At 54.7% G+C, this 25112-nt stretch overlaps 58 non-coding genes across 58 annotated transcripts; 46 read left to right on the plus strand and 12 right to left on the minus strand.

Moving 5' to 3' along the window:
* Positions 1 to 233: 233 nt before the first annotated feature.
* Trnag-ucc lies at positions 234 to 305 on the minus strand. Its single transcript has one exon. It is a non-coding gene; the product is annotated as a tRNA-Gly (tRNA).
* Positions 306 to 647: 342 nt separating this feature from the next.
* Positions 648 to 718, plus strand: Trnag-gcc. Its single transcript has one exon. It is a non-coding gene; the product is annotated as a tRNA-Gly (tRNA).
* Positions 719 to 1099: 381 nt separating this feature from the next.
* Positions 1100 to 1172, plus strand: Trnam-cau. Its single transcript has one exon. It is a non-coding gene; the product is annotated as a tRNA-Met (tRNA).
* A 297-nt stretch (positions 1173 to 1469) lies between these two features.
* Trnae-uuc lies at positions 1470 to 1541 on the plus strand. Its single transcript has one exon. It is a non-coding gene; the product is annotated as a tRNA-Glu (tRNA).
* A 198-nt stretch (positions 1542 to 1739) lies between these two features.
* Trnai-aau lies at positions 1740 to 1813 on the plus strand. Its single transcript has one exon. It is a non-coding gene; the product is annotated as a tRNA-Ile (tRNA).
* Positions 1814 to 2406: 593 nt separating this feature from the next.
* On the minus strand, positions 2407 to 2478 carry Trnag-ucc. The gene has a single exon. It is a non-coding gene; the product is annotated as a tRNA-Gly (tRNA).
* Positions 2479 to 2820: 342 nt separating this feature from the next.
* Positions 2821 to 2891, plus strand: Trnag-gcc. Its single transcript has one exon. It is a non-coding gene; the product is annotated as a tRNA-Gly (tRNA).
* Positions 2892 to 3272: 381 nt separating this feature from the next.
* On the plus strand, positions 3273 to 3345 carry Trnam-cau. Its single transcript has one exon. It is a non-coding gene; the product is annotated as a tRNA-Met (tRNA).
* A 297-nt stretch (positions 3346 to 3642) lies between these two features.
* On the plus strand, positions 3643 to 3714 carry Trnae-uuc. The gene has a single exon. It is a non-coding gene; the product is annotated as a tRNA-Glu (tRNA).
* Positions 3715 to 3912: 198 nt separating this feature from the next.
* On the plus strand, positions 3913 to 3986 carry Trnai-aau. Its single transcript has one exon. It is a non-coding gene; the product is annotated as a tRNA-Ile (tRNA).
* Positions 3987 to 4579: 593 nt separating this feature from the next.
* On the minus strand, positions 4580 to 4651 carry Trnag-ucc. The gene has a single exon. It is a non-coding gene; the product is annotated as a tRNA-Gly (tRNA).
* Positions 4652 to 4993: 342 nt separating this feature from the next.
* Positions 4994 to 5064, plus strand: Trnag-gcc. The gene has a single exon. It is a non-coding gene; the product is annotated as a tRNA-Gly (tRNA).
* Positions 5065 to 5445: 381 nt separating this feature from the next.
* Trnam-cau lies at positions 5446 to 5518 on the plus strand. Its single transcript has one exon. It is a non-coding gene; the product is annotated as a tRNA-Met (tRNA).
* A 297-nt stretch (positions 5519 to 5815) lies between these two features.
* Positions 5816 to 5887, plus strand: Trnae-uuc. Its single transcript has one exon. It is a non-coding gene; the product is annotated as a tRNA-Glu (tRNA).
* A 198-nt stretch (positions 5888 to 6085) lies between these two features.
* On the plus strand, positions 6086 to 6159 carry Trnai-aau. The gene has a single exon. It is a non-coding gene; the product is annotated as a tRNA-Ile (tRNA).
* Positions 6160 to 6752: 593 nt separating this feature from the next.
* On the minus strand, positions 6753 to 6824 carry Trnag-ucc. Its single transcript has one exon. It is a non-coding gene; the product is annotated as a tRNA-Gly (tRNA).
* A 342-nt stretch (positions 6825 to 7166) lies between these two features.
* Trnag-gcc lies at positions 7167 to 7237 on the plus strand. The gene has a single exon. It is a non-coding gene; the product is annotated as a tRNA-Gly (tRNA).
* Positions 7238 to 7618: 381 nt separating this feature from the next.
* Positions 7619 to 7691, plus strand: Trnam-cau. The gene has a single exon. It is a non-coding gene; the product is annotated as a tRNA-Met (tRNA).
* A 297-nt stretch (positions 7692 to 7988) lies between these two features.
* Trnae-uuc lies at positions 7989 to 8060 on the plus strand. Its single transcript has one exon. It is a non-coding gene; the product is annotated as a tRNA-Glu (tRNA).
* A 198-nt stretch (positions 8061 to 8258) lies between these two features.
* Trnai-aau lies at positions 8259 to 8332 on the plus strand. Its single transcript has one exon. It is a non-coding gene; the product is annotated as a tRNA-Ile (tRNA).
* Positions 8333 to 8925: 593 nt separating this feature from the next.
* Trnag-ucc lies at positions 8926 to 8997 on the minus strand. The gene has a single exon. It is a non-coding gene; the product is annotated as a tRNA-Gly (tRNA).
* Positions 8998 to 9339: 342 nt separating this feature from the next.
* On the plus strand, positions 9340 to 9410 carry Trnag-gcc. The gene has a single exon. It is a non-coding gene; the product is annotated as a tRNA-Gly (tRNA).
* Positions 9411 to 9791: 381 nt separating this feature from the next.
* On the plus strand, positions 9792 to 9864 carry Trnam-cau. Its single transcript has one exon. It is a non-coding gene; the product is annotated as a tRNA-Met (tRNA).
* Positions 9865 to 10161: 297 nt separating this feature from the next.
* Trnae-uuc lies at positions 10162 to 10233 on the plus strand. Its single transcript has one exon. It is a non-coding gene; the product is annotated as a tRNA-Glu (tRNA).
* Positions 10234 to 10431: 198 nt separating this feature from the next.
* On the plus strand, positions 10432 to 10505 carry Trnai-aau. Its single transcript has one exon. It is a non-coding gene; the product is annotated as a tRNA-Ile (tRNA).
* Positions 10506 to 11098: 593 nt separating this feature from the next.
* On the minus strand, positions 11099 to 11170 carry Trnag-ucc. Its single transcript has one exon. It is a non-coding gene; the product is annotated as a tRNA-Gly (tRNA).
* A 342-nt stretch (positions 11171 to 11512) lies between these two features.
* On the plus strand, positions 11513 to 11583 carry Trnag-gcc. The gene has a single exon. It is a non-coding gene; the product is annotated as a tRNA-Gly (tRNA).
* Positions 11584 to 11964: 381 nt separating this feature from the next.
* Positions 11965 to 12037, plus strand: Trnam-cau. The gene has a single exon. It is a non-coding gene; the product is annotated as a tRNA-Met (tRNA).
* Positions 12038 to 12334: 297 nt separating this feature from the next.
* Trnae-uuc lies at positions 12335 to 12406 on the plus strand. The gene has a single exon. It is a non-coding gene; the product is annotated as a tRNA-Glu (tRNA).
* Positions 12407 to 12604: 198 nt separating this feature from the next.
* Trnai-aau lies at positions 12605 to 12678 on the plus strand. Its single transcript has one exon. It is a non-coding gene; the product is annotated as a tRNA-Ile (tRNA).
* A 593-nt stretch (positions 12679 to 13271) lies between these two features.
* Positions 13272 to 13343, minus strand: Trnag-ucc. The gene has a single exon. It is a non-coding gene; the product is annotated as a tRNA-Gly (tRNA).
* A 342-nt stretch (positions 13344 to 13685) lies between these two features.
* Positions 13686 to 13756, plus strand: Trnag-gcc. Its single transcript has one exon. It is a non-coding gene; the product is annotated as a tRNA-Gly (tRNA).
* A 381-nt stretch (positions 13757 to 14137) lies between these two features.
* Positions 14138 to 14210, plus strand: Trnam-cau. Its single transcript has one exon. It is a non-coding gene; the product is annotated as a tRNA-Met (tRNA).
* Positions 14211 to 14507: 297 nt separating this feature from the next.
* On the plus strand, positions 14508 to 14579 carry Trnae-uuc. Its single transcript has one exon. It is a non-coding gene; the product is annotated as a tRNA-Glu (tRNA).
* Positions 14580 to 14777: 198 nt separating this feature from the next.
* Positions 14778 to 14851, plus strand: Trnai-aau. The gene has a single exon. It is a non-coding gene; the product is annotated as a tRNA-Ile (tRNA).
* Positions 14852 to 15444: 593 nt separating this feature from the next.
* Positions 15445 to 15516, minus strand: Trnag-ucc. Its single transcript has one exon. It is a non-coding gene; the product is annotated as a tRNA-Gly (tRNA).
* A 342-nt stretch (positions 15517 to 15858) lies between these two features.
* On the plus strand, positions 15859 to 15929 carry Trnag-gcc. The gene has a single exon. It is a non-coding gene; the product is annotated as a tRNA-Gly (tRNA).
* A 381-nt stretch (positions 15930 to 16310) lies between these two features.
* Trnam-cau lies at positions 16311 to 16383 on the plus strand. Its single transcript has one exon. It is a non-coding gene; the product is annotated as a tRNA-Met (tRNA).
* A 297-nt stretch (positions 16384 to 16680) lies between these two features.
* Trnae-uuc lies at positions 16681 to 16752 on the plus strand. The gene has a single exon. It is a non-coding gene; the product is annotated as a tRNA-Glu (tRNA).
* A 198-nt stretch (positions 16753 to 16950) lies between these two features.
* Trnai-aau lies at positions 16951 to 17024 on the plus strand. Its single transcript has one exon. It is a non-coding gene; the product is annotated as a tRNA-Ile (tRNA).
* A 593-nt stretch (positions 17025 to 17617) lies between these two features.
* On the minus strand, positions 17618 to 17689 carry Trnag-ucc. The gene has a single exon. It is a non-coding gene; the product is annotated as a tRNA-Gly (tRNA).
* Positions 17690 to 18031: 342 nt separating this feature from the next.
* Positions 18032 to 18102, plus strand: Trnag-gcc. The gene has a single exon. It is a non-coding gene; the product is annotated as a tRNA-Gly (tRNA).
* A 381-nt stretch (positions 18103 to 18483) lies between these two features.
* On the plus strand, positions 18484 to 18556 carry Trnam-cau. The gene has a single exon. It is a non-coding gene; the product is annotated as a tRNA-Met (tRNA).
* Positions 18557 to 18853: 297 nt separating this feature from the next.
* Trnae-uuc lies at positions 18854 to 18925 on the plus strand. Its single transcript has one exon. It is a non-coding gene; the product is annotated as a tRNA-Glu (tRNA).
* Positions 18926 to 19123: 198 nt separating this feature from the next.
* Positions 19124 to 19197, plus strand: Trnai-aau. Its single transcript has one exon. It is a non-coding gene; the product is annotated as a tRNA-Ile (tRNA).
* Positions 19198 to 19790: 593 nt separating this feature from the next.
* Positions 19791 to 19862, minus strand: Trnag-ucc. The gene has a single exon. It is a non-coding gene; the product is annotated as a tRNA-Gly (tRNA).
* A 342-nt stretch (positions 19863 to 20204) lies between these two features.
* Positions 20205 to 20275, plus strand: Trnag-gcc. Its single transcript has one exon. It is a non-coding gene; the product is annotated as a tRNA-Gly (tRNA).
* A 381-nt stretch (positions 20276 to 20656) lies between these two features.
* Trnam-cau lies at positions 20657 to 20729 on the plus strand. The gene has a single exon. It is a non-coding gene; the product is annotated as a tRNA-Met (tRNA).
* A 297-nt stretch (positions 20730 to 21026) lies between these two features.
* Trnae-uuc lies at positions 21027 to 21098 on the plus strand. Its single transcript has one exon. It is a non-coding gene; the product is annotated as a tRNA-Glu (tRNA).
* Positions 21099 to 21296: 198 nt separating this feature from the next.
* Trnai-aau lies at positions 21297 to 21370 on the plus strand. Its single transcript has one exon. It is a non-coding gene; the product is annotated as a tRNA-Ile (tRNA).
* A 593-nt stretch (positions 21371 to 21963) lies between these two features.
* On the minus strand, positions 21964 to 22035 carry Trnag-ucc. Its single transcript has one exon. It is a non-coding gene; the product is annotated as a tRNA-Gly (tRNA).
* A 342-nt stretch (positions 22036 to 22377) lies between these two features.
* Positions 22378 to 22448, plus strand: Trnag-gcc. Its single transcript has one exon. It is a non-coding gene; the product is annotated as a tRNA-Gly (tRNA).
* A 383-nt stretch (positions 22449 to 22831) lies between these two features.
* On the plus strand, positions 22832 to 22904 carry Trnam-cau. Its single transcript has one exon. It is a non-coding gene; the product is annotated as a tRNA-Met (tRNA).
* A 297-nt stretch (positions 22905 to 23201) lies between these two features.
* Trnae-uuc lies at positions 23202 to 23273 on the plus strand. The gene has a single exon. It is a non-coding gene; the product is annotated as a tRNA-Glu (tRNA).
* A 198-nt stretch (positions 23274 to 23471) lies between these two features.
* Positions 23472 to 23545, plus strand: Trnai-aau. Its single transcript has one exon. It is a non-coding gene; the product is annotated as a tRNA-Ile (tRNA).
* A 593-nt stretch (positions 23546 to 24138) lies between these two features.
* Positions 24139 to 24210, minus strand: Trnag-ucc. Its single transcript has one exon. It is a non-coding gene; the product is annotated as a tRNA-Gly (tRNA).
* Positions 24211 to 24552: 342 nt separating this feature from the next.
* Positions 24553 to 24623, plus strand: Trnag-gcc. Its single transcript has one exon. It is a non-coding gene; the product is annotated as a tRNA-Gly (tRNA).
* A 381-nt stretch (positions 24624 to 25004) lies between these two features.
* Positions 25005 to 25077, plus strand: Trnam-cau. The gene has a single exon. It is a non-coding gene; the product is annotated as a tRNA-Met (tRNA).
* Positions 25078 to 25112: the final 35 nt, after the last annotated feature.

Consider the following 25112-nt stretch of genomic DNA (forward strand, 5'->3'; position numbering starts at 1 on the left):
AAGGGGGCGTGCTGTGTGTCCATCGCCTCGCCTCTCCTTACCTCTCTCAGTCGTTTCTCGTGCTTGTCGTTTTGATATAGGCCGATTTGAGAGCGTCAGCTCTCGCGTCAGCTGAGCAAAGTCGAGACAAGTCGAGACACACTAAGGGCTGGTATGCAGCGAGTAAGAGGGCGAGAAAACAATAGTTTAAGAGCGCGTGGCAAGAGTACTCATACGCGAAATTAAAAGCCTGCTGCGGTGGCCGGGAATCGAACCCGGATCAACCGCTTGGAAGGCAACTATGCTGACCATTACACCACCACCGCACAAGCGAGCGCCGCGCGTCCGCGCTGTGTCGGCTTCCCGCCAGTCGGCAGCGGCCGAAGGTGATCGTACCTGGCAGGCGCATTTCGAGGCGGGCTAGGGGAGCACATCCAGACGCATTCGGACAGCGTATCCGCGCACATTTCGCATCCTTTGGCAAGAGTTGGGCGCCGGCGACGCAAGAGTACGCAGAGGACCGCGTTCTGGCGGCATTTTTAAGCAGTTCAGTGCAGGATTCAGCGTCTGCAGCATCTTTTCCACAGAATGCTACGGCGCTTGACGGCAGTCCCACTTTCCCTTGAGACACCTGCTCGGGAAGCAGCGTCTAGTTACCGTTGGCTCGAGCATCGGTGGTTCAGTGGTAGAATGCTCGCCTGCCACGCGGGCGGCCCGGGTTCGATTCCCGGCCGATGCATCATTTTGCTTTTCCCGCGATATTGCTGCCGCGTGGCTTGCGCGCTTGAGATGCACGATCCACAAGAATGTATAGCTGGATTCCCTTGAGAAGAACCGAGAACGCAGCACTCGCGGGTCCCCACTAGGACGCTCGCATCATATTCTACAGACTAGCGTCGACCTGGCCTCACAAGTTGCTGTGTCCCGGTGCCTCCGAGGCACTGAACTTTAACGACAAGGAGTGCTGCCTATCGTTGCCAACAGCTGCAGCAACACCGCAATCAACTGGGCCGGCAGTGCACGTGTAGCAACAGAACACGTTATCGAGGAAGTACAGTGTCTCTACATCTAATATTGGGTAGGGTATTTACCCAGTTTCCAGGACAAGCGGTTCACCCGTGCCTCGGTAGCGCAGTAGGCAGCGCGTAAGTCTCATAATCTTAAGGTCGTCAGTTCGATCCTCACCCGGGGCGTTTAATTTTCTGTGACTGATGGTGGTGCTGTTGCTAGGGCGCCAACGTATTTCTTGTTTGTTATCCACAACGCTTCAGCGGGAAAATGTTTACTTCCTGTTATTGCTACTTACAGCTTCCCTTTTCCTCTTCTCCCAGCAGAGCATGAAGCCAAAAGCATTGCTCTGCGACGTTTGAGGTGCGCGCCTTGCCAGTCAGTACGTGCAAAGATGCTCGCAAAGAGAGAGGGGCGCCGACGCGGCACTCGACACGAAATGCGACAAGCGACCGTACGAACGGTCGAATGAAACGGCCACATCCGGTGTGGTCTAGTGGCTAGGATACCTGGCTTTCACCCAGGAGGCCCGGGTTCGATTCCCGGTACCGGAACGGAATTTTTTCCACACGAATCGTGACAAGTTTGAGCTGTCCGAGCGGCCGTTTCCCGTCCTGCTCGCAATATAGCTACTGTTTCGTGACCGTCAGCAGAATATAGACTAGGGAAGCAGACACACGACGCACATAGAAATGGTGTATGGCTTCATGCCACCTGTTTCCAGCGTAGGGCTGAGCAACTGCATCTGCCGAGGCCCGTTAGCTCAGTTGGTTAGAGCGTCGTGCTAATAACGCGAAGGTCGTGGGTTCGATCCCCCCACGGGCCACTACTCTTTTACTACTGCGAAAAGGCAGCGCCCATCTCAGCTGGCGAGTGTGATGACCAAAAGATCATCACCCTGCGTGGAAGTTGACAGACGATCCGAACCCGACTCGTCGGGAAGCACTACAGCATTCACTCGGCAATGGCCATAATATCTTGAATACACTGGTTCTCAACCGATAAAGAGAAAATGAAAGAAAATGTCCGATTGCCGATGCGTAACAACTTTGGCCCTTGTCAGTACTTGGGCGGGTGAGCGCATGGGAACACAGGGCACTATTGGCAGTTTTACTTCCTATTTTTGTTTCTCCTTTGTTTTCGGAGCTACAGCCCGATTCGGTCAGGGAGACGCCACCGTGAAATGAAGGGGGCGTGCTGTGTGTCCATCGCCTCGCCTCTCCTTACCTCTCTCAGTCGTTTCTCGTGCTTGTCGTTTTGATATAGGCCGATTTGAGAGCGTCAGCTCTCGCGTCAGCTGAGCAAAGTCGAGACAAGTCGAGACACACTAAGGGCTGGTATGCAGCGAGTAAGAGGGCGAGAAAACAATAGTTTAAGAGCGCGTGGCAAAAGTACTCATACGCGAAATTAAAAGCCTGCTGCGGTGGCCGGGAATCGAACCCGGATCAACCGCTTGGAAGGCAACTATGCTGACCATTACACCACCACCGCACAAGCGAGCGCCGCGCGTCCGCGCTGTGTCGGCTTCCCGCCAGTCGGCAGCGGCCGAAGGTGATCGTACCTGGCAGGCGCATTTCGAGGCGGGCTAGGGGAGCACATCCAGACGCATTCGGACAGCGTATCCGCGCACATTTCGCATCCTTTGGCAAGAGTTGGGCGCCGGCGACGCAAGAGTACGCAGAGGACCGCGTTCTGGCGGCATTTTTAAGCAGTTCAGTGCAGGATTCAGCGTCTGCAGCATCTTTTCCACAGAATGCTACGGCGCTTGACGGCAGTCCCACTTTCCCTTGAGACACCTGCTCGGGAAGCAGCGTCTAGTTACCGTTGGCTCGAGCATCGGTGGTTCAGTGGTAGAATGCTCGCCTGCCACGCGGGCGGCCCGGGTTCGATTCCCGGCCGATGCATCATTTTGCTTTTCCCGCGATATTGCTGCCGCGTGGCTTGCGCGCTTGAGATGCACGATCCACAAGAATGTATAGCTGGATTCCCTTGAGAAGAACCGAGAACGCAGCACTCGCGGGTCCCCACTAGGACGCTCGCATCATATTCTACAGACTAGCGTCGACCTGGCCTCACAAGTTGCTGTGTCCCGGTGCCTCCGAGGCACTGAACTTTAACGACAAGGAGTGCTGCCTATCGTTGCCAACAGCTGCAGCAACACCGCAATCAACTGGGCCGGCAGTGCACGTGTAGCAACAGAACACGTTATCGAGGAAGTACAGTGTCTCTACATCTAATATTGGGTAGGGTATTTACCCAGTTTCCAGGACAAGCGGTTCACCCGTGCCTCGGTAGCGCAGTAGGCAGCGCGTAAGTCTCATAATCTTAAGGTCGTCAGTTCGATCCTCACCCGGGGCGTTTAATTTTCTGTGACTGATGGTGGTGCTGTTGCTAGGGCGCCAACGTATTTCTTGTTTGTTATCCACAACGCTTCAGCGGGAAAATGTTTACTTCCTGTTATTGCTACTTACAGCTTCCCTTTTCCTCTTCTCCCAGCAGAGCATGAAGCCAAAAGCATTGCTCTGCGACGTTTGAGGTGCGCGCCTTGCCAGTCAGTACGTGCAAAGATGCTCGCAAAGAGAGAGGGGGGCGGACGCGGCACTCGACACGAAATGCGACAAGCGACCGTACGAACGGTCGAATGAAACGGCCACATCCGGTGTGGTCTAGTGGCTAGGATACCTGGCTTTCACCCAGGAGGCCCGGGTTCGATTCCCGGTACCGGAACGGAATTTTTTCCACACGAATCGTGACAAGTTTGAGCTGTCCGAGCGGCCGTTTCCCGTCCTGCTCGCAATATAGCTACTGTTTCGTGACCGTCAGCAGAATATAGACTAGGGAAGCAGACACACGACGCACATAGAAATGGTGTATGGCTTCATGCCACCTGTTTCCAGCGTAGGGCTGAGCAACTGCATCTGCCGAGGCCCGTTAGCTCAGTTGGTTAGAGCGTCGTGCTAATAACGCGAAGGTCGTGGGTTCGATCCCCCCACGGGCCACTACTCTTTTACTACTGCGAAAAGGCAGCGCCCATCTCAGCTGGCGAGTGTGATGACCAAAAGATCATCACCCTGCGTGGAAGTTGACAGACGATCCGAACCCGACTCGTCGGGAAGCACTACAGCATTCACTCGGCAATGGCCATAATATCTTGAATACACTGGTTCTCAACCGATAAAGAGAAAATGAAAGAAAATGTCCGATTGCCGATGCGTAACAACTTTGGCCCTTGTCAGTACTTGGGCGGGTGAGCGCATGGGAACACAGGGCACTATTGGCAGTTTTACTTCCTATTTTTGTTTCTCCTTTGTTTTCGGAGCTACAGCCCGATTCGGTCAGGGAGACGCCACCGTGAAATGAAGGGGGCGTGCTGTGTGTCCATCGCCTCGCCTCTCCTTACCTCTCTCAGTCGTTTCTCGTGCTTGTCGTTTTGATATAGGCCGATTTGAGAGCGTCAGCTCTCGCGTCAGCTGAGCAAAGTCGAGACAAGTCGAGACACACTAAGGGCTGGTATGCAGCGAGTAAGAGGGCGAGAAAACAATAGTTTAAGAGCGCGTGGCAAAAGTACTCATACGCGAAATTAAAAGCCTGCTGCGGTGGCCGGGAATCGAACCCGGATCAACCGCTTGGAAGGCAACTATGCTGACCATTACACCACCACCGCACAAGCGAGCGCCGCGCGTCCGCGCTGTGTCGGCTTCCCGCCAGTCGGCAGCGGCCGAAGGTGATCGTACCTGGCAGGCGCATTTCGAGGCGGGCTAGGGGAGCACATCCAGACGCATTCGGACAGCGTATCCGCGCACATTTCGCATCCTTTGGCAAGAGTTGGGCGCCGGCGACGCAAGAGTACGCAGAGGACCGCGTTCTGGCGGCATTTTTAAGCAGTTCAGTGCAGGATTCAGCGTCTGCAGCATCTTTTCCACAGAATGCTACGGCGCTTGACGGCAGTCCCACTTTCCCTTGAGACACCTGCTCGGGAAGCAGCGTCTAGTTACCGTTGGCTCGAGCATCGGTGGTTCAGTGGTAGAATGCTCGCCTGCCACGCGGGCGGCCCGGGTTCGATTCCCGGCCGATGCATCATTTTGCTTTTCCCGCGATATTGCTGCCGCGTGGCTTGCGCGCTTGAGATGCACGATCCACAAGAATGTATAGCTGGATTCCCTTGAGAAGAACCGAGAACGCAGCACTCGCGGGTCCCCACTAGGACGCTCGCATCATATTCTACAGACTAGCGTCGACCTGGCCTCACAAGTTGCTGTGTCCCGGTGCCTCCGAGGCACTGAACTTTAACGACAAGGAGTGCTGCCTATCGTTGCCAACAGCTGCAGCAACACCGCAATCAACTGGGCCGGCAGTGCACGTGTAGCAACAGAACACGTTATCGAGGAAGTACAGTGTCTCTACATCTAATATTGGGTAGGGTATTTACCCAGTTTCCAGGACAAGCGGTTCACCCGTGCCTCGGTAGCGCAGTAGGCAGCGCGTAAGTCTCATAATCTTAAGGTCGTCAGTTCGATCCTCACCCGGGGCGTTTAATTTTCTGTGACTGATGGTGGTGCTGTTGCTAGGGCGCCAACGTATTTCTTGTTTGTTATCCACAACGCTTCAGCGGGAAAATGTTTACTTCCTGTTATTGCTACTTACAGCTTCCCTTTTCCTCTTCTCCCAGCAGAGCATGAAGCCAAAAGCATTGCTCTGCGACGTTTGAGGTGCGCGCCTTGCCAGTCAGTACGTGCAAAGATGCTCGCAAAGAGAGAGGGGCGCCGACGCGGCACTCGACACGAAATGCGACAAGCGACCGTACGAACGGTCGAATGAAACGGCCACATCCGGTGTGGTCTAGTGGCTAGGATACCTGGCTTTCACCCAGGAGGCCCGGGTTCGATTCCCGGTACCGGAACGGAATTTTTTCCACACGAATCGTGACAAGTTTGAGCTGTCCGAGCGGCCGTTTCCCGTCCTGCTCGCAATATAGCTACTGTTTCGTGACCGTCAGCAGAATATAGACTAGGGAAGCAGACACACGACGCACATAGAAATGGTGTATGGCTTCATGCCACCTGTTTCCAGCGTAGGGCTGAGCAACTGCATCTGCCGAGGCCCGTTAGCTCAGTTGGTTAGAGCGTCGTGCTAATAACGCGAAGGTCGTGGGTTCGATCCCCCCACGGGCCACTACTCTTTTACTACTGCGAAAAGGCAGCGCCCATCTCAGCTGGCGAGTGTGATGACCAAAAGATCATCACCCTGCGTGGAAGTTGACAGACGATCCGAACCCGACTCGTCGGGAAGCACTACAGCATTCACTCGGCAATGGCCATAATATCTTGAATACACTGGTTCTCAACCGATAAAGAGAAAATGAAAGAAAATGTCCGATTGCCGATGCGTAACAACTTTGGCCCTTGTCAGTACTTGGGCGGGTGAGCGCATGGGAACACAGGGCACTATTGGCAGTTTTACTTCCTATTTTTGTTTCTCCTTTGTTTTCGGAGCTACAGCCCGATTCGGTCAGGGAGACGCCACCGTGAAATGAAGGGGGCGTGCTGTGTGTCCATCGCCTCGCCTCTCCTTACCTCTCTCAGTCGTTTCTCGTGCTTGTCGTTTTGATATAGGCCGATTTGAGAGCGTCAGCTCTCGCGTCAGCTGAGCAAAGTCGAGACAAGTCGAGACACACTAAGGGCTGGTATGCAGCGAGTAAGAGGGCGAGAAAACAATAGTTTAAGAGCGCGTGGCAAAAGTACTCATACGCGAAATTAAAAGCCTGCTGCGGTGGCCGGGAATCGAACCCGGATCAACCGCTTGGAAGGCAACTATGCTGACCATTACACCACCACCGCACAAGCGAGCGCCGCGCGTCCGCGCTGTGTCGGCTTCCCGCCAGTCGGCAGCGGCCGAAGGTGATCGTACCTGGCAGGCGCATTTCGAGGCGGGCTAGGGGAGCACATCCAGACGCATTCGGACAGCGTATCCGCGCACATTTCGCATCCTTTGGCAAGAGTTGGGCGCCGGCGACGCAAGAGTACGCAGAGGACCGCGTTCTGGCGGCATTTTTAAGCAGTTCAGTGCAGGATTCAGCGTCTGCAGCATCTTTTCCACAGAATGCTACGGCGCTTGACGGCAGTCCCACTTTCCCTTGAGACACCTGCTCGGGAAGCAGCGTCTAGTTACCGTTGGCTCGAGCATCGGTGGTTCAGTGGTAGAATGCTCGCCTGCCACGCGGGCGGCCCGGGTTCGATTCCCGGCCGATGCATCATTTTGCTTTTCCCGCGATATTGCTGCCGCGTGGCTTGCGCGCTTGAGATGCACGATCCACAAGAATGTATAGCTGGATTCCCTTGAGAAGAACCGAGAACGCAGCACTCGCGGGTCCCCACTAGGACGCTCGCATCATATTCTACAGACTAGCGTCGACCTGGCCTCACAAGTTGCTGTGTCCCGGTGCCTCCGAGGCACTGAACTTTAACGACAAGGAGTGCTGCCTATCGTTGCCAACAGCTGCAGCAACACCGCAATCAACTGGGCCGGCAGTGCACGTGTAGCAACAGAACACGTTATCGAGGAAGTACAGTGTCTCTACATCTAATATTGGGTAGGGTATTTACCCAGTTTCCAGGACAAGCGGTTCACCCGTGCCTCGGTAGCGCAGTAGGCAGCGCGTAAGTCTCATAATCTTAAGGTCGTCAGTTCGATCCTCACCCGGGGCGTTTAATTTTCTGTGACTGATGGTGGTGCTGTTGCTAGGGCGCCAACGTATTTCTTGTTTGTTATCCACAACGCTTCAGCGGGAAAATGTTTACTTCCTGTTATTGCTACTTACAGCTTCCCTTTTCCTCTTCTCCCAGCAGAGCATGAAGCCAAAAGCATTGCTCTGCGACGTTTGAGGTGCGCGCCTTGCCAGTCAGTACGTGCAAAGATGCTCGCAAAGAGAGAGGGGGGCGGACGCGGCACTCGACACGAAATGCGACAAGCGACCGTACGAACGGTCGAATGAAACGGCCACATCCGGTGTGGTCTAGTGGCTAGGATACCTGGCTTTCACCCAGGAGGCCCGGGTTCGATTCCCGGTACCGGAACGGAATTTTTTCCACACGAATCGTGACAAGTTTGAGCTGTCCGAGCGGCCGTTTCCCGTCCTGCTCGCAATATAGCTACTGTTTCGTGACCGTCAGCAGAATATAGACTAGGGAAGCAGACACACGACGCACATAGAAATGGTGTATGGCTTCATGCCACCTGTTTCCAGCGTAGGGCTGAGCAACTGCATCTGCCGAGGCCCGTTAGCTCAGTTGGTTAGAGCGTCGTGCTAATAACGCGAAGGTCGTGGGTTCGATCCCCCCACGGGCCACTACTCTTTTACTACTGCGAAAAGGCAGCGCCCATCTCAGCTGGCGAGTGTGATGACCAAAAGATCATCACCCTGCGTGGAAGTTGACAGACGATCCGAACCCGACTCGTCGGGAAGCACTACAGCATTCACTCGGCAATGGCCATAATATCTTGAATACACTGGTTCTCAACCGATAAAGAGAAAATGAAAGAAAATGTCCGATTGCCGATGCGTAACAACTTTGGCCCTTGTCAGTACTTGGGCGGGTGAGCGCATGGGAACACAGGGCACTATTGGCAGTTTTACTTCCTATTTTTGTTTCTCCTTTGTTTTCGGAGCTACAGCCCGATTCGGTCAGGGAGACGCCACCGTGAAATGAAGGGGGCGTGCTGTGTGTCCATCGCCTCGCCTCTCCTTACCTCTCTCAGTCGTTTCTCGTGCTTGTCGTTTTGATATAGGCCGATTTGAGAGCGTCAGCTCTCGCGTCAGCTGAGCAAAGTCGAGACAAGTCGAGACACACTAAGGGCTGGTATGCAGCGAGTAAGAGGGCGAGAAAACAATAGTTTAAGAGCGCGTGGCAAAAGTACTCATACGCGAAATTAAAAGCCTGCTGCGGTGGCCGGGAATCGAACCCGGATCAACCGCTTGGAAGGCAACTATGCTGACCATTACACCACCACCGCACAAGCGAGCGCCGCGCGTCCGCGCTGTGTCGGCTTCCCGCCAGTCGGCAGCGGCCGAAGGTGATCGTACCTGGCAGGCGCATTTCGAGGCGGGCTAGGGGAGCACATCCAGACGCATTCGGACAGCGTATCCGCGCACATTTCGCATCCTTTGGCAAGAGTTGGGCGCCGGCGACGCAAGAGTACGCAGAGGACCGCGTTCTGGCGGCATTTTTAAGCAGTTCAGTGCAGGATTCAGCGTCTGCAGCATCTTTTCCACAGAATGCTACGGCGCTTGACGGCAGTCCCACTTTCCCTTGAGACACCTGCTCGGGAAGCAGCGTCTAGTTACCGTTGGCTCGAGCATCGGTGGTTCAGTGGTAGAATGCTCGCCTGCCACGCGGGCGGCCCGGGTTCGATTCCCGGCCGATGCATCATTTTGCTTTTCCCGCGATATTGCTGCCGCGTGGCTTGCGCGCTTGAGATGCACGATCCACAAGAATGTATAGCTGGATTCCCTTGAGAAGAACCGAGAACGCAGCACTCGCGGGTCCCCACTAGGACGCTCGCATCATATTCTACAGACTAGCGTCGACCTGGCCTCACAAGTTGCTGTGTCCCGGTGCCTCCGAGGCACTGAACTTTAACGACAAGGAGTGCTGCCTATCGTTGCCAACAGCTGCAGCAACACCGCAATCAACTGGGCCGGCAGTGCACGTGTAGCAACAGAACACGTTATCGAGGAAGTACAGTGTCTCTACATCTAATATTGGGTAGGGTATTTACCCAGTTTCCAGGACAAGCGGTTCACCCGTGCCTCGGTAGCGCAGTAGGCAGCGCGTAAGTCTCATAATCTTAAGGTCGTCAGTTCGATCCTCACCCGGGGCGTTTAATTTTCTGTGACTGATGGTGGTGCTGTTGCTAGGGCGCCAACGTATTTCTTGTTTGTTATCCACAACGCTTCAGCGGGAAAATGTTTACTTCCTGTTATTGCTACTTACAGCTTCCCTTTTCCTCTTCTCCCAGCAGAGCATGAAGCCAAAAGCATTGCTCTGCGACGTTTGAGGTGCGCGCCTTGCCAGTCAGTACGTGCAAAGATGCTCGCAAAGAGAGAGGGGCGCCGACGCGGCACTCGACACGAAATGCGACAAGCGACCGTACGAACGGTCGAATGAAACGGCCACATCCGGTGTGGTCTAGTGGCTAGGATACCTGGCTTTCACCCAGGAGGCCCGGGTTCGATTCCCGGTACCGGAACGGAATTTTTTCCACACGAATCGTGACAAGTTTGAGCTGTCCGAGCGGCCGTTTCCCGTCCTGCTCGCAATATAGCTACTGTTTCGTGACCGTCAGCAGAATATAGACTAGGGAAGCAGACACACGACGCACATAGAAATGGTGTATGGCTTCATGCCACCTGTTTCCAGCGTAGGGCTGAGCAACTGCATCTGCCGAGGCCCGTTAGCTCAGTTGGTTAGAGCGTCGTGCTAATAACGCGAAGGTCGTGGGTTCGATCCCCCCACGGGCCACTACTCTTTTACTACTGCGAAAAGGCAGCGCCCATCTCAGCTGGCGAGTGTGATGACCAAAAGATCATCACCCTGCGTGGAAGTTGACAGACGATCCGAACCCGACTCGTCGGGAAGCACTACAGCATTCACTCGGCAATGGCCATAATATCTTGAATACACTGGTTCTCAACCGATAAAGAGAAAATGAAAGAAAATGTCCGATTGCCGATGCGTAACAACTTTGGCCCTTGTCAGTACTTGGGCGGGTGAGCGCATGGGAACACAGGGCACTATTGGCAGTTTTACTTCCTATTTTTGTTTCTCCTTTGTTTTCGGAGCTACAGCCCGATTCGGTCAGGGAGACGCCACCGTGAAATGAAGGGGGCGTGCTGTGTGTCCATCGCCTCGCCTCTCCTTACCTCTCTCAGTCGTTTCTCGTGCTTGTCGTTTTGATATAGGCCGATTTGAGAGCGTCAGCTCTCGCGTCAGCTGAGCAAAGTCGAGACAAGTCGAGACACACTAAGGGCTGGTATGCAGCGAGTAAGAGGGCGAGAAAACAATAGTTTAAGAGCGCGTGGCAAAAGTACTCATACGCGAAATTAAAAGCCTGCTGCGGTGGCCGGGAATCGAACCCGGATCAACCGCTTGGAAGGCAACTATGCTGACCATTACACCACCACCGCACAAGCGAGCGCCGCGCGTCCGCGCTGTGTCGGCTTCCCGCCAGTCGGCAGCGGCCGAAGGTGATCGTACCTGGCAGGCGCATTTCGAGGCGGGCTAGGGGAGCACATCCAGACGCATTCGGACAGCGTATCCGCGCACATTTCGCATCCTTTGGCAAGAGTTGGGCGCCGGCGACGCAAGAGTACGCAGAGGACCGCGTTCTGGCGGCATTTTTAAGCAGTTCAGTGCAGGATTCAGCGTCTGCAGCATCTTTTCCACAGAATGCTACGGCGCTTGACGGCAGTCCCACTTTCCCTTGAGACACCTGCTCGGGAAGCAGCGTCTAGTTACCGTTGGCTCGAGCATCGGTGGTTCAGTGGTAGAATGCTCGCCTGCCACGCGGGCGGCCCGGGTTCGATTCCCGGCCGATGCATCATTTTGCTTTTCCCGCGATATTGCTGCCGCGTGGCTTGCGCGCTTGAGATGCACGATCCACAAGAATGTATAGCTGGATTCCCTTGAGAAGAACCGAGAACGCAGCACTCGCGGGTCCCCACTAGGACGCTCGCATCATATTCTACAGACTAGCGTCGACCTGGCCTCACAAGTTGCTGTGTCCCGGTGCCTCCGAGGCACTGAACTTTAACGACAAGGAGTGCTGCCTATCGTTGCCAACAGCTGCAGCAACACCGCAATCAACTGGGCCGGCAGTGCACGTGTAGCAACAGAACACGTTATCGAGGAAGTACAGTGTCTCTACATCTAATATTGGGTAGGGTATTTACCCAGTTTCCAGGACAAGCGGTTCACCCGTGCCTCGGTAGCGCAGTAGGCAGCGCGTAAGTCTCATAATCTTAAGGTCGTCAGTTCGATCCTCACCCGGGGCGTTTAATTTTCTGTGACTGATGGTGGTGCTGTTGCTAGGGCGCCAACGTATTTCTTGTTTGTTATCCACAACGCTTCAGCGGGAAAATGTTTACTTCCTGTTATTGCTACTTACAGCTTCCCTTTTCCTCTTCTCCCAGCAGAGCATGAAGCCAAAAGCATTGCTCTGCGACGTTTGAGGTGCGCGCCTTGCCAGTCAGTACGTGCAAAGATGCTCGCAAAGAGAGAGGGGGGCGGACGCGGCACTCGACACGAAATGCGACAAGCGACCGTACGAACGGTCGAATGAAACGGCCACATCCGGTGTGGTCTAGTGGCTAGGATACCTGGCTTTCACCCAGGAGGCCCGGGTTCGATTCCCGGTACCGGAACGGAATTTTTTCCACACGAATCGTGACAAGTTTGAGCTGTCCGAGCGGCCGTTTCCCGTCCTGCTCGCAATATAGCTACTGTTTCGTGACCGTCAGCAGAATATAGACTAGGGAAGCAGACACACGACGCACATAGAAATGGTGTATGGCTTCATGCCACCTGTTTCCAGCGTAGGGCTGAGCAACTGCATCTGCCGAGGCCCGTTAGCTCAGTTGGTTAGAGCGTCGTGCTAATAACGCGAAGGTCGTGGGTTCGATCCCCCCACGGGCCACTACTCTTTTACTACTGCGAAAAGGCAGCGCCCATCTCAGCTGGCGAGTGTGATGACCAAAAGATCATCACCCTGCGTGGAAGTTGACAGACGATCCGAACCCGACTCGTCGGGAAGCACTACAGCATTCACTCGGCAATGGCCATAATATCTTGAATACACTGGTTCTCAACCGATAAAGAGAAAATGAAAGAAAATGTCCGATTGCCGATGCGTAACAACTTTGGCCCTTGTCAGTACTTGGGCGGGTGAGCGCATGGGAACACAGGGCACTATTGGCAGTTTTACTTCCTATTTTTGTTTCTCCTTTGTTTTCGGAGCTACAGCCCGATTCGGTCAGGGAGACGCCACCGTGAAATGAAGGGGGCGTGCTGTGTGTCCATCGCCTCGCCTCTCCTTACCTCTCTCAGTCGTTTCTCGTGCTTGTCGTTTTGATATAGGCCGATTTGAGAGCGTCAGCTCTCGCGTCAGCTGAGCAAAGTCGAGACAAGTCGAGACACACTAAGGGCTGGTATGCAGCGAGTAAGAGGGCGAGAAAACAATAGTTTAAGAGCGCGTGGCAAAAGTACTCATACGCGAAATTAAAAGCCTGCTGCGGTGGCCGGGAATCGAACCCGGATCAACCGCTTGGAAGGCAACTATGCTGACCATTACACCACCACCGCACAAGCGAGCGCCGCGCGTCCGCGCTGTGTCGGCTTCCCGCCAGTCGGCAGCGGCCGAAGGTGATCGTACCTGGCAGGCGCATTTCGAGGCGGGCTAGGGGAGCACATCCAGACGCATTCGGACAGCGTATCCGCGCACATTTCGCATCCTTTGGCAAGAGTTGGGCGCCGGCGACGCAAGAGTACGCAGAGGACCGCGTTCTGGCGGCATTTTTAAGCAGTTCAGTGCAGGATTCAGCGTCTGCAGCATCTTTTCCACAGAATGCTACGGCGCTTGACGGCAGTCCCACTTTCCCTTGAGACACCTGCTCGGGAAGCAGCGTCTAGTTACCGTTGGCTCGAGCATCGGTGGTTCAGTGGTAGAATGCTCGCCTGCCACGCGGGCGGCCCGGGTTCGATTCCCGGCCGATGCATCATTTTGCTTTTCCCGCGATATTGCTGCCGCGTGGCTTGCGCGCTTGAGATGCACGATCCACAAGAATGTATAGCTGGATTCCCTTGAGAAGAACCGAGAACGCAGCACTCGCGGGTCCCCACTAGGACGCTCGCATCATATTCTACAGACTAGCGTCGACCTGGCCTCACAAGTTGCTGTGTCCCGGTGCCTCCGAGGCACTGAACTTTAACGACAAGGAGTGCTGCCTATCGTTGCCAACAGCTGCAGCAACACCGCAATCAACTGGGCCGGCAGTGCACGTGTAGCAACAGAACACGTTATCGAGGAAGTACAGTGTCTCTACATCTAATATTGGGTAGGGTATTTACCCAGTTTCCAGGACAAGCGGTTCACCCGTGCCTCGGTAGCGCAGTAGGCAGCGCGTAAGTCTCATAATCTTAAGGTCGTCAGTTCGATCCTCACCCGGGGCGTTTAATTTTCTGTGACTGATGGTGGTGCTGTTGCTAGGGCGCCAACGTATTTCTTGTTTGTTATCCACAACGCTTCAGCGGGAAAATGTTTACTTCCTGTTATTGCTACTTACAGCTTCCCTTTTCCTCTTCTCCCAGCAGAGCATGAAGCCAAAAGCATTGCTCTGCGACGTTTGAGGTGCGCGCCTTGCCAGTCAGTACGTGCAAAGATGCTCGCAAAGAGAGAGGGGCGCCGACGCGGCACTCGACACGAAATGCGACAAGCGACCGTACGAACGGTCGAATGAAACGGCCACATCCGGTGTGGTCTAGTGGCTAGGATACCTGGCTTTCACCCAGGAGGCCCGGGTTCGATTCCCGGTACCGGAACGGAATTTTTTCCACACGAATCGTGACAAGTTTGAGCTGTCCGAGCGGCCGTTTCCCGTCCTGCTCGCAATATAGCTACTGTTTCGTGACCGTCAGCAGAATATAGACTAGGGAAGCAGACACACGACGCACATAGAAATGGTGTATGGCTTCATGCCACCTGTTTCCAGCGTAGGGCTGAGCAACTGCATCTGCCGAGGCCCGTTAGCTCAGTTGGTTAGAGCGTCGTGCTAATAACGCGAAGGTCGTGGGTTCGATCCCCCCACGGGCCACTACTCTTTTACTACTGCGAAAAGGCAGCGCCCATCTCAGCTGGCGAGTGTGATGACCAAAAGATCATCACCCTGCGTGGAAGTTGACAGACGATCCGAACCCGACTCGTCGGGAAGCACTACAGCATTCACTCGGCAATGGCCATAATATCTTGAATACACTGGTTCTCAACCGATAAAGAGAAAATGAAAGAAAATGTCCGATTGCCGATGCGTAACAACTTTGGCCCTTGTCAGTACTTGGGCGGGTGAGCGCATGGGAACACAGGGCACTATTGGCAGTTTTACTTCCTATTTTTGTTTCTCCTTTGTTTTCGGAGCTACAGCCCGATTCGGTCAGGGAGACGCCACCGTGAAATGAAGGGGGCGTGCTGTGTGTCCATCGCCTCGCCTCTCCTTACCTCTCTCAGTCGTTTCTCGTGCTTGTCGTTTTGATATAGGCCGATTTGAGAGCGTCAGCTCTCGCGTCAGCTGAGCAAAGTCGAGACAAGTCGAGACACACTAAGGGCTGGTATGCAGCGAGTAAGAGGGCGAGAAAACAATAGTTTAAGAGCGCGTGGCAAAAGTACTCATACGCGAAATTAAAAGCCTGCTGCGGTGGCCGGGAATCGAACCCGGATCAACCGCTTGGAAGGCAACTATGCTGACCATTACACCACCACCGCACAAGCGAGCGCCGCGCGTCCGCGCTGTGTCGGCTTCCCGCCAGTCGGCAGCGGCCGAAGGTGATCGTACCTGGCAGGCGCATTTCGAGGCGGGCTAGGGGAGCACATCCAGACGCATTCGGACAGCGTATCCGCGCACATTTCGCATCCTTTGGCAAGAGTTGGGCGCCGGCGACGCAAGAGTACGCAGAGGACCGCGTTCTGGCGGCATTTTTAAGCAGTTCAGTGCAGGATTCAGCGTCTGCAGCATCTTTTCCACAGAATGCTACGGCGCTTGACGGCAGTCCCACTTTCCCTTGAGACACCTGCTCGGGAAGCAGCGTCTAGTTACCGTTGGCTCGAGCATCGGTGGTTCAGTGGTAGAATGCTCGCCTGCCACGCGGGCGGCCCGGGTTCGATTCCCGGCCGATGCATCATTTTGCTTTTCCCGCGATATTGCTGCCGCGTGGCTTGCGCGCTTGAGATGCACGATCCACAAGAATGTATAGCTGGATTCCCTTGAGAAGAACCGAGAACGCAGCACTCGCGGGTCCCCACTAGGACGCTCGCATCATATTCTACAGACTAGCGTCGACCTGGCCTCACAAGTTGCTGTGTCCCGGTGCCTCCGAGGCACTGAACTTTAACGACAAGGAGTGCTGCCTATCGTTGCCAACAGCTGCAGCAACACCGCAATCAACTGGGCCGGCAGTGCACGTGTAGCAACAGAACACGTTATCGAGGAAGTACAGTGTCTCTACATCTAATATTGGGTAGGGTATTTACCCAGTTTCCAGGACAAGCGGTTCACCCGTGCCTCGGTAGCGCAGTAGGCAGCGCGTAAGTCTCATAATCTTAAGGTCGTCAGTTCGATCCTCACCCGGGGCGTTTAATTTTCTGTGACTGATGGTGGTGCTGTTGCTAGGGCGCCAACGTATTTCTTGTTTGTTATCCACAACGCTTCAGCGGGAAAATGTTTACTTCCTGTTATTGCTACTTACAGCTTCCCTTTTCCTCTTCTCCCAGCAGAGCATGAAGCCAAAAGCATTGCTCTGCGACGTTTGAGGTGCGCGCCTTGCCAGTCAGTACGTGCAAAGATGCTCGCAAAGAGAGAGGGGGGCGGACGCGGCACTCGACACGAAATGCGACAAGCGACCGTACGAACGGTCGAATGAAACGGCCACATCCGGTGTGGTCTAGTGGCTAGGATACCTGGCTTTCACCCAGGAGGCCCGGGTTCGATTCCCGGTACCGGAACGGAATTTTTTCCACACGAATCGTGACAAGTTTGAGCTGTCCGAGCGGCCGTTTCCCGTCCTGCTCGCAATATAGCTACTGTTTCGTGACCGTCAGCAGAATATAGACTAGGGAAGCAGACACACGACGCACATAGAAATGGTGTATGGCTTCATGCCACCTGTTTCCAGCGTAGGGCTGAGCAACTGCATCTGCCGAGGCCCGTTAGCTCAGTTGGTTAGAGCGTCGTGCTAATAACGCGAAGGTCGTGGGTTCGATCCCCCCACGGGCCACTACTCTTTTACTACTGCGAAAAGGCAGCGCCCATCTCAGCTGGCGAGTGTGATGACCAAAAGATCATCACCCTGCGTGGAAGTTGACAGACGATCCGAACCCGACTCGTCGGGAAGCACTACAGCATTCACTCGGCAATGGCCATAATATCTTGAATACACTGGTTCTCAACCGATAAAGAGAAAATGAAAGAAAATGTCCGATTGCCGATGCGTAACAACTTTGGCCCTTGTCAGTACTTGGGCGGGTGAGCGCATGGGAACACAGGGCACTATTGGCAGTTTTACTTCCTATTTTTGTTTCTCCTTTGTTTTCGGAGCTACAGCCCGATTCGGTCAGGGAGACGCCACCGTGAAATGAAGGGGGCGTGCTGTGTGTCCATCGCCTCGCCTCTCCTTACCTCTCTCAGTCGTTTCTCGTGCTTGTCGTTTTGATATAGGCCGATTTGAGAGCGTCAGCTCTCGCGTCAGCTGAGCAAAGTCGAGACAAGTCGAGACACACTAAGGGCTGGTATGCAGCGAGTAAGAGGGCGAGAAAACAATAGTTTAAGAGCGCGTGGCAAAAGTACTCATACGCGAAATTAAAAGCCTGCTGCGGTGGCCGGGAATCGAACCCGGATCAACCGCTTGGAAGGCAACTATGCTGACCATTACACCACCACCGCACAAGCGAGCGCCGCGCGTCCGCGCTGTGTCGGCTTCCCGCCAGTCGGCAGCGGCCGAAGGTGATCGTACCTGGCAGGCGCATTTCGAGGCGGGCTAGGGGAGCACATCCAGACGCATTCGGACAGCGTATCCGCGCACATTTCGCATCCTTTGGCAAGAGTTGGGCGCCGGCGACGCAAGAGTACGCAGAGGACCGCGTTCTGGCGGCATTTTTAAGCAGTTCAGTGCAGGATTCAGCGTCTGCAGCATCTTTTCCACAGAATGCTACGGCGCTTGACGGCAGTCCCACTTTCCCTTGAGACACCTGCTCGGGAAGCAGCGTCTAGTTACCGTTGGCTCGAGCATCGGTGGTTCAGTGGTAGAATGCTCGCCTGCCACGCGGGCGGCCCGGGTTCGATTCCCGGCCGATGCATCATTTTGCTTTTCCCGCGATATTGCTGCCGCGTGGCTTGCGCGCTTGAGATGCACGATCCACAAGAATGTATAGCTGGATTCCCTTGAGAAGAACCGAGAACGCAGCACTCGCGGGTCCCCACTAGGACGCTCGCATCATATTCTACAGACTAGCGTCGACCTGGCCTCACAAGTTGCTGTGTCCCGGTGCCTCCGAGGCACTGAACTTTAACGACAAGGAGTGCTGCCTATCGTTGCCAACAGCTGCAGCAACACCGCAATCAACTGGGCCGGCAGTGCACGTGTAGCAACAGAACACGTTATCGAGGAAGTACAGTGTCTCTACATCTAATATTGGGTAGGGTATTTACCCAGTTTCCAGGACAAGCGGTTCACCCGTGCCTCGGTAGCGCAGTAGGCAGCGCGTAAGTCTCATAATCTTAAGGTCGTCAGTTCGATCCTCACCCGGGGCGTTTAATTTTCTGTGACTGATGGTGGTGCTGTTGCTAGGGCGCCAACGTATTTCTTGTTTGTTATCCACAACGCTTCAGCGGGAAAATGTTTACTTCCTGTTATTGCTACTTACAGCTTCCCTTTTCCTCTTCTCCCAGCAGAGCATGAAGCCAAAAGCATTGCTCTGCGACGTTTGAGGTGCGCGCCTTGCCAGTCAGTACGTGCAAAGATGCTCGCAAAGAGAGAGGGGCGCCGACGCGGCACTCGACACGAAATGCGACAAGCGACCGTACGAACGGTCGAATGAAACGGCCACATCCGGTGTGGTCTAGTGGCTAGGATACCTGGCTTTCACCCAGGAGGCCCGGGTTCGATTCCCGGTACCGGAACGGAATTTTTTCCACACGAATCGTGACAAGTTTGAGCTGTCCGAGCGGCCGTTTCCCGTCCTGCTCGCAATATAGCTACTGTTTCGTGACCGTCAGCAGAATATAGACTAGGGAAGCAGACACACGACGCACATAGAAATGGTGTATGGCTTCATGCCACCTGTTTCCAGCGTAGGGCTGAGCAACTGCATCTGCCGAGGCCCGTTAGCTCAGTTGGTTAGAGCGTCGTGCTAATAACGCGAAGGTCGTGGGTTCGATCCCCCCACGGGCCACTACTCTTTTACTACTGCGAAAAGGCAGCGCCCATCTCAGCTGGCGAGTGTGATGACCAAAAGATCATCACCCTGCGTGGAAGTTGACAGACGATCCGAACCCGACTCGTCGGGAAGCACTACAGCATTCACTCGGCAATGGCCATAATATCTTGAATACACTGGTTCTCAACCGATAAAGAGAAAATGAAAGAAAATGTCCGATTGCCGATGCGTAACAACTTTGGCCCTTGTCAGTACTTGGGCGGGTGAGCGCATGGGAACACAGGGCACTATTGGCAGTTTTACTTCCTATTTTTGTTTCTCCTTTGTTTTCGGAGCTACAGCCCGATTCGGTCAGGGAGACGCCACCGTGAAATGAAGGGGGCGTGCTGTGTGTCCATCGCCTCGCCTCTCCTTACCTCTCTCAGTCGTTTCTCGTGCTTGTCGTTTTGATATAGGCCGATTTGAGAGCGTCAGCTCTCGCGTCAGCTGAGCAAAGTCGAGACAAGTCGAGACACACTAAGGGCTGGTATGCAGCGAGTAAGAGGGCGAGAAAACAATAGTTTAAGAGCGCGTGGCAAAAGTACTCATACGCGAAATTAAAAGCCTGCTGCGGTGGCCGGGAATCGAACCCGGATCAACCGCTTGGAAGGCAACTATGCTGACCATTACACCACCACCGCACAAGCGAGCGCCGCGCGTCCGCGCTGTGTCGGCTTCCCGCCAGTCGGCAGCGGCCGAAGGTGATCGTACCTGGCAGGCGCATTTCGAGGCGGGCTAGGGGAGCACATCCAGACGCATTCGGACAGCGTATCCGCGCACATTTCGCATCCTTTGGCAAGAGTTGGGCGCCGGCGACGCAAGAGTACGCAGAGGACCGCGTTCTGGCGGCATTTTTAAGCAGTTCAGTGCAGGATTCAGCGTCTGCAGCATCTTTTCCACAGAATGCTACGGCGCTTGACGGCAGTCCCACTTTCCCTTGAGACACCTGCTCGGGAAGCAGCGTCTAGTTACCGTTGGCTCGAGCATCGGTGGTTCAGTGGTAGAATGCTCGCCTGCCACGCGGGCGGCCCGGGTTCGATTCCCGGCCGATGCATCATTTTGCTTTTCCCGCGATATTGCTGCCGCGTGGCTTGCGCGCTTGAGATGCACGATCCACAAGAATGTATAGCTGGATTCCCTTGAGAAGAACCGAGAACGCAGCACTCGCGGGTCCCCACTAGGACGCTCGCATCATATTCTACAGACTAGCGTCGACCTGGCCTCACAAGTTGCTGTGTCCCGGTGCCTCCGAGGCACTGAACTTTAACGACAAGGAGTGCTGCCTATCGTTGCCAACAGCTGCAGCAACACCGCAATCAACTGGGCCGGCAGTGCACGTGTAGCAACAGAACACGTTATCGAGGAAGTACAGTGTCTCTACATCTAATATTGGGTAGGGTATTTACCCAGTTTCCAGGACAAGCGGTTCACCCGTGCCTCGGTAGCGCAGTAGGCAGCGCGTAAGTCTCATAATCTTAAGGTCGTCAGTTCGATCCTCACCCGGGGCGTTTAATTTTCTGTGACTGATGGTGGTGCTGTTGCTAGGGCGCCAACGTATTTCTTGTTTGTTATCCACAACGCTTCAGCGGGAAAATGTTTACTTCCTGTTATTGCTACTTACAGCTTCCCTTTTCCTCTTCTCCCAGCAGAGCATGAAGCCAAAAGCATTGCTCTGCGACGTTTGAGGTGCGCGCCTTGCCAGTCAGTACGTGCAAAGATGCTCGCAAAGAGAGAGGGGCGCCGACGCGGCACTCGACACGAAATGCGACAAGCGACCGTACGAACGGTCGAATGAAACGGCCACATCCGGTGTGGTCTAGTGGCTAGGATACCTGGCTTTCACCCAGGAGGCCCGGGTTCGATTCCCGGTACCGGAACGGAATTTTTTCCACACGAATCGTGACAAGTTTGAGCTGTCCGAGCGGCCGTTTCCCGTCCTGCTCGCAATATAGCTACTGTTTCGTGACCGTCAGCAGAATATAGACTAGGGAAGCAGACACACGACGCACATAGAAATGGTGTATGGCTTCATGCCACCTGTTTCCAGCGTAGGGCTGAGCAACTGCATCTGCCGAGGCCCGTTAGCTCAGTTGGTTAGAGCGTCGTGCTAATAACGCGAAGGTCGTGGGTTCGATCCCCCCACGGGCCACTACTCTTTTACTACTGCGAAAAGGCAGCGCCCATCTCAGCTGGCGAGTGTGATGACCAAAAGATCATCACCCTGCGTGGAAGTTGACAGACGATCCGAACCCGACTCGTCGGGAAGCACTACAGCATTCACTCGGCAATGGCCATAATATCTTGAATACACTGGTTCTCAACCGATAAAGAGAAAATGAAAGAAAATGTCCGATTGCCGATGCGTAACAACTTTGGCCCTTGTCAGTACTTGGGCGGGTGAGCGCATGGGAACACAGGGCACTATTGGCAGTTTTACTTCCTATTTTTGTTTCTCCTTTGTTTTCGGAGCTACAGCCCGATTCGGTCAGGGAGACGCCACCGTGAAATGAAGGGGGCGTGCTGTGTGTCCATCGCCTCGCCTCTCCTTACCTCTCTCAGTCGTTTCTCGTGCTTGTCGTTTTGATATAGGCCGATTTGAGAGCGTCAGCTCTCGCGTCAGCTGAGCAAAGTCGAGACAAGTCGAGACACACTAAGGGCTGGTATGCAGCGAGTAAGAGGGCGAGAAAACAATAGTTTAAGAGCGCGTGGCAAAAGTACTCATACGCGAAATTAAAAGCCTGCTGCGGTGGCCGGGAATCGAACCCGGATCAACCGCTTGGAAGGCAACTATGCTGACCATTACACCACCACCGCACAAGCGAGCGCCGCGCGTCCGCGCTGTGTCGGCTTCCCGCCAGTCGGCAGCGGCCGAAGGTGATCGTACCTGGCAGGCGCATTTCGAGGCGGGCTAGGGGAGCACATCCAGACGCATTCGGACAGCGTATCCGCGCACATTTCGCATCCTTTGGCAAGAGTTGGGCGCCGGCGACGCAAGAGTACGCAGAGGACCGCGTTCTGGCGGCATTTTTAAGCAGTTCAGTGCAGGATTCAGCGTCTGCAGCATCTTTTCCACAGAATGCTACGGCGCTTGACGGCAGTCCCACTTTCCCTTGAGACACCTGCTCGGGAAGCAGCGTCTAGTTACCGTTGGCTCGAGCATCGGTGGTTCAGTGGTAGAATGCTCGCCTGCCACGCGGGCGGCCCGGGTTCGATTCCCGGCCGATGCATCATTTTGCTTTTCCCGCGATATTGCTGCCGCGTGGCTTGCGCGCTTGAGATGCACGATCCACAAGAATGTATAGCTGGATTCCCTTGAGAAGAACCGAGAACGCAGCACTCGCGGGTCCCCACTAGGACGCTCGCATCATATTCTACAGACTAGCGTCGACCTGGCCTCACAAGTTGCTGTGTCCCGGTGCCTCCGAGGCACTGAACTTTAACGACAAGGAGTGCTGCCTATCGTTGCCAACAGCTGCAGCAACACCGCAATCAACTGGGCCGGCAGTGCACGTGTAGCAACAGAACACGTTATCGAGGAAGTACAGTGTCTCTACATCTAATATTGGGTAGGGTATTTACCCAGTTTCCAGGACAAGCGGTTCACCCCCGTGCCTCGGTAGCGCAGTAGGCAGCGCGTAAGTCTCATAATCTTAAGGTCGTCAGTTCGATCCTCACCCGGGGCGTTTAATTTTCTGTGACTGATGGTGGTGCTGTTGCTAGGGCGCCAACGTATTTCTTGTTTGTTATCCACAACGCTTCAGCGGGAAAATGTTTACTTCCTGTTATTGCTACTTACAGCTTCCCTTTTCCTCTTCTCCCAGCAGAGCATGAAGCCAAAAGCATTGCTCTGCGACGTTTGAGGTGCGCGCCTTGCCAGTCAGTACGTGCAAAGATGCTCGCAAAGAGAGAGGGGCGCCGACGCGGCACTCGACACGAAATGCGACAAGCGACCGTACGAACGGTCGAATGAAACGGCCACATCCGGTGTGGTCTAGTGGCTAGGATACCTGGCTTTCACCCAGGAGGCCCGGGTTCGATTCCCGGTACCGGAACGGAATTTTTTCCACACGAATCGTGACAAGTTTGAGCTGTCCGAGCGGCCGTTTCCCGTCCTGCTCGCAATATAGCTACTGTTTCGTGACCGTCAGCAGAATATAGACTAGGGAAGCAGACACACGACGCACATAGAAATGGTGTATGGCTTCATGCCACCTGTTTCCAGCGTAGGGCTGAGCAACTGCATCTGCCGAGGCCCGTTAGCTCAGTTGGTTAGAGCGTCGTGCTAATAACGCGAAGGTCGTGGGTTCGATCCCCCCACGGGCCACTACTCTTTTACTACTGCGAAAAGGCAGCGCCCATCTCAGCTGGCGAGTGTGATGACCAAAAGATCATCACCCTGCGTGGAAGTTGACAGACGATCCGAACCCGACTCGTCGGGAAGCACTACAGCATTCACTCGGCAATGGCCATAATATCTTGAATACACTGGTTCTCAACCGATAAAGAGAAAATGAAAGAAAATGTCCGATTGCCGATGCGTAACAACTTTGGCCCTTGTCAGTACTTGGGCGGGTGAGCGCATGGGAACACAGGGCACTATTGGCAGTTTTACTTCCTATTTTTGTTTCTCCTTTGTTTTCGGAGCTACAGCCCGATTCGGTCAGGGAGACGCCACCGTGAAATGAAGGGGGCGTGCTGTGTGTCCATCGCCTCGCCTCTCCTTACCTCTCTCAGTCGTTTCTCGTGCTTGTCGTTTTGATATAGGCCGATTTGAGAGCGTCAGCTCTCGCGTCAGCTGAGCAAAGTCGAGACAAGTCGAGACACACTAAGGGCTGGTATGCAGCGAGTAAGAGGGCGAGAAAACAATAGTTTAAGAGCGCGTGGCAAAAGTACTCATACGCGAAATTAAAAGCCTGCTGCGGTGGCCGGGAATCGAACCCGGATCAACCGCTTGGAAGGCAACTATGCTGACCATTACACCACCACCGCACAAGCGAGCGCCGCGCGTCCGCGCTGTGTCGGCTTCCCGCCAGTCGGCAGCGGCCGAAGGTGATCGTACCTGGCAGGCGCATTTCGAGGCGGGCTAGGGGAGCACATCCAGACGCATTCGGACAGCGTATCCGCGCACATTTCGCATCCTTTGGCAAGAGTTGGGCGCCGGCGACGCAAGAGTACGCAGAGGACCGCGTTCTGGCGGCATTTTTAAGCAGTTCAGTGCAGGATTCAGCGTCTGCAGCATCTTTTCCACAGAATGCTACGGCGCTTGACGGCAGTCCCACTTTCCCTTGAGACACCTGCTCGGGAAGCAGCGTCTAGTTACCGTTGGCTCGAGCATCGGTGGTTCAGTGGTAGAATGCTCGCCTGCCACGCGGGCGGCCCGGGTTCGATTCCCGGCCGATGCATCATTTTGCTTTTCCCGCGATATTGCTGCCGCGTGGCTTGCGCGCTTGAGATGCACGATCCACAAGAATGTATAGCTGGATTCCCTTGAGAAGAACCGAGAACGCAGCACTCGCGGGTCCCCACTAGGACGCTCGCATCATATTCTACAGACTAGCGTCGACCTGGCCTCACAAGTTGCTGTGTCCCGGTGCCTCCGAGGCACTGAACTTTAACGACAAGGAGTGCTGCCTATCGTTGCCAACAGCTGCAGCAACACCGCAATCAACTGGGCCGGCAGTGCACGTGTAGCAACAGAACACGTTATCGAGGAAGTACAGTGTCTCTACATCTAATATTGGGTAGGGTATTTACCCAGTTTCCAGGACAAGCGGTTCACCCGTGCCTCGGTAGCGCAGTAGGCAGCGCGTAAGTCTCATAATCTTAAGGTCGTCAGTTCGATCCTCACCCGGGGCGTTTAATTTTCTGTGACTGATGGTGGTGCTGTTGCT

This window comes from Schistocerca americana, unplaced genomic scaffold (genome assembly GCF_021461395.2).
Source record: "Schistocerca americana isolate TAMUIC-IGC-003095 unplaced genomic scaffold, iqSchAmer2.1 HiC_scaffold_499, whole genome shotgun sequence".
Classification (NCBI taxonomy): Eukaryota; Metazoa; Arthropoda; class Insecta; order Orthoptera; family Acrididae; genus Schistocerca; species Schistocerca americana.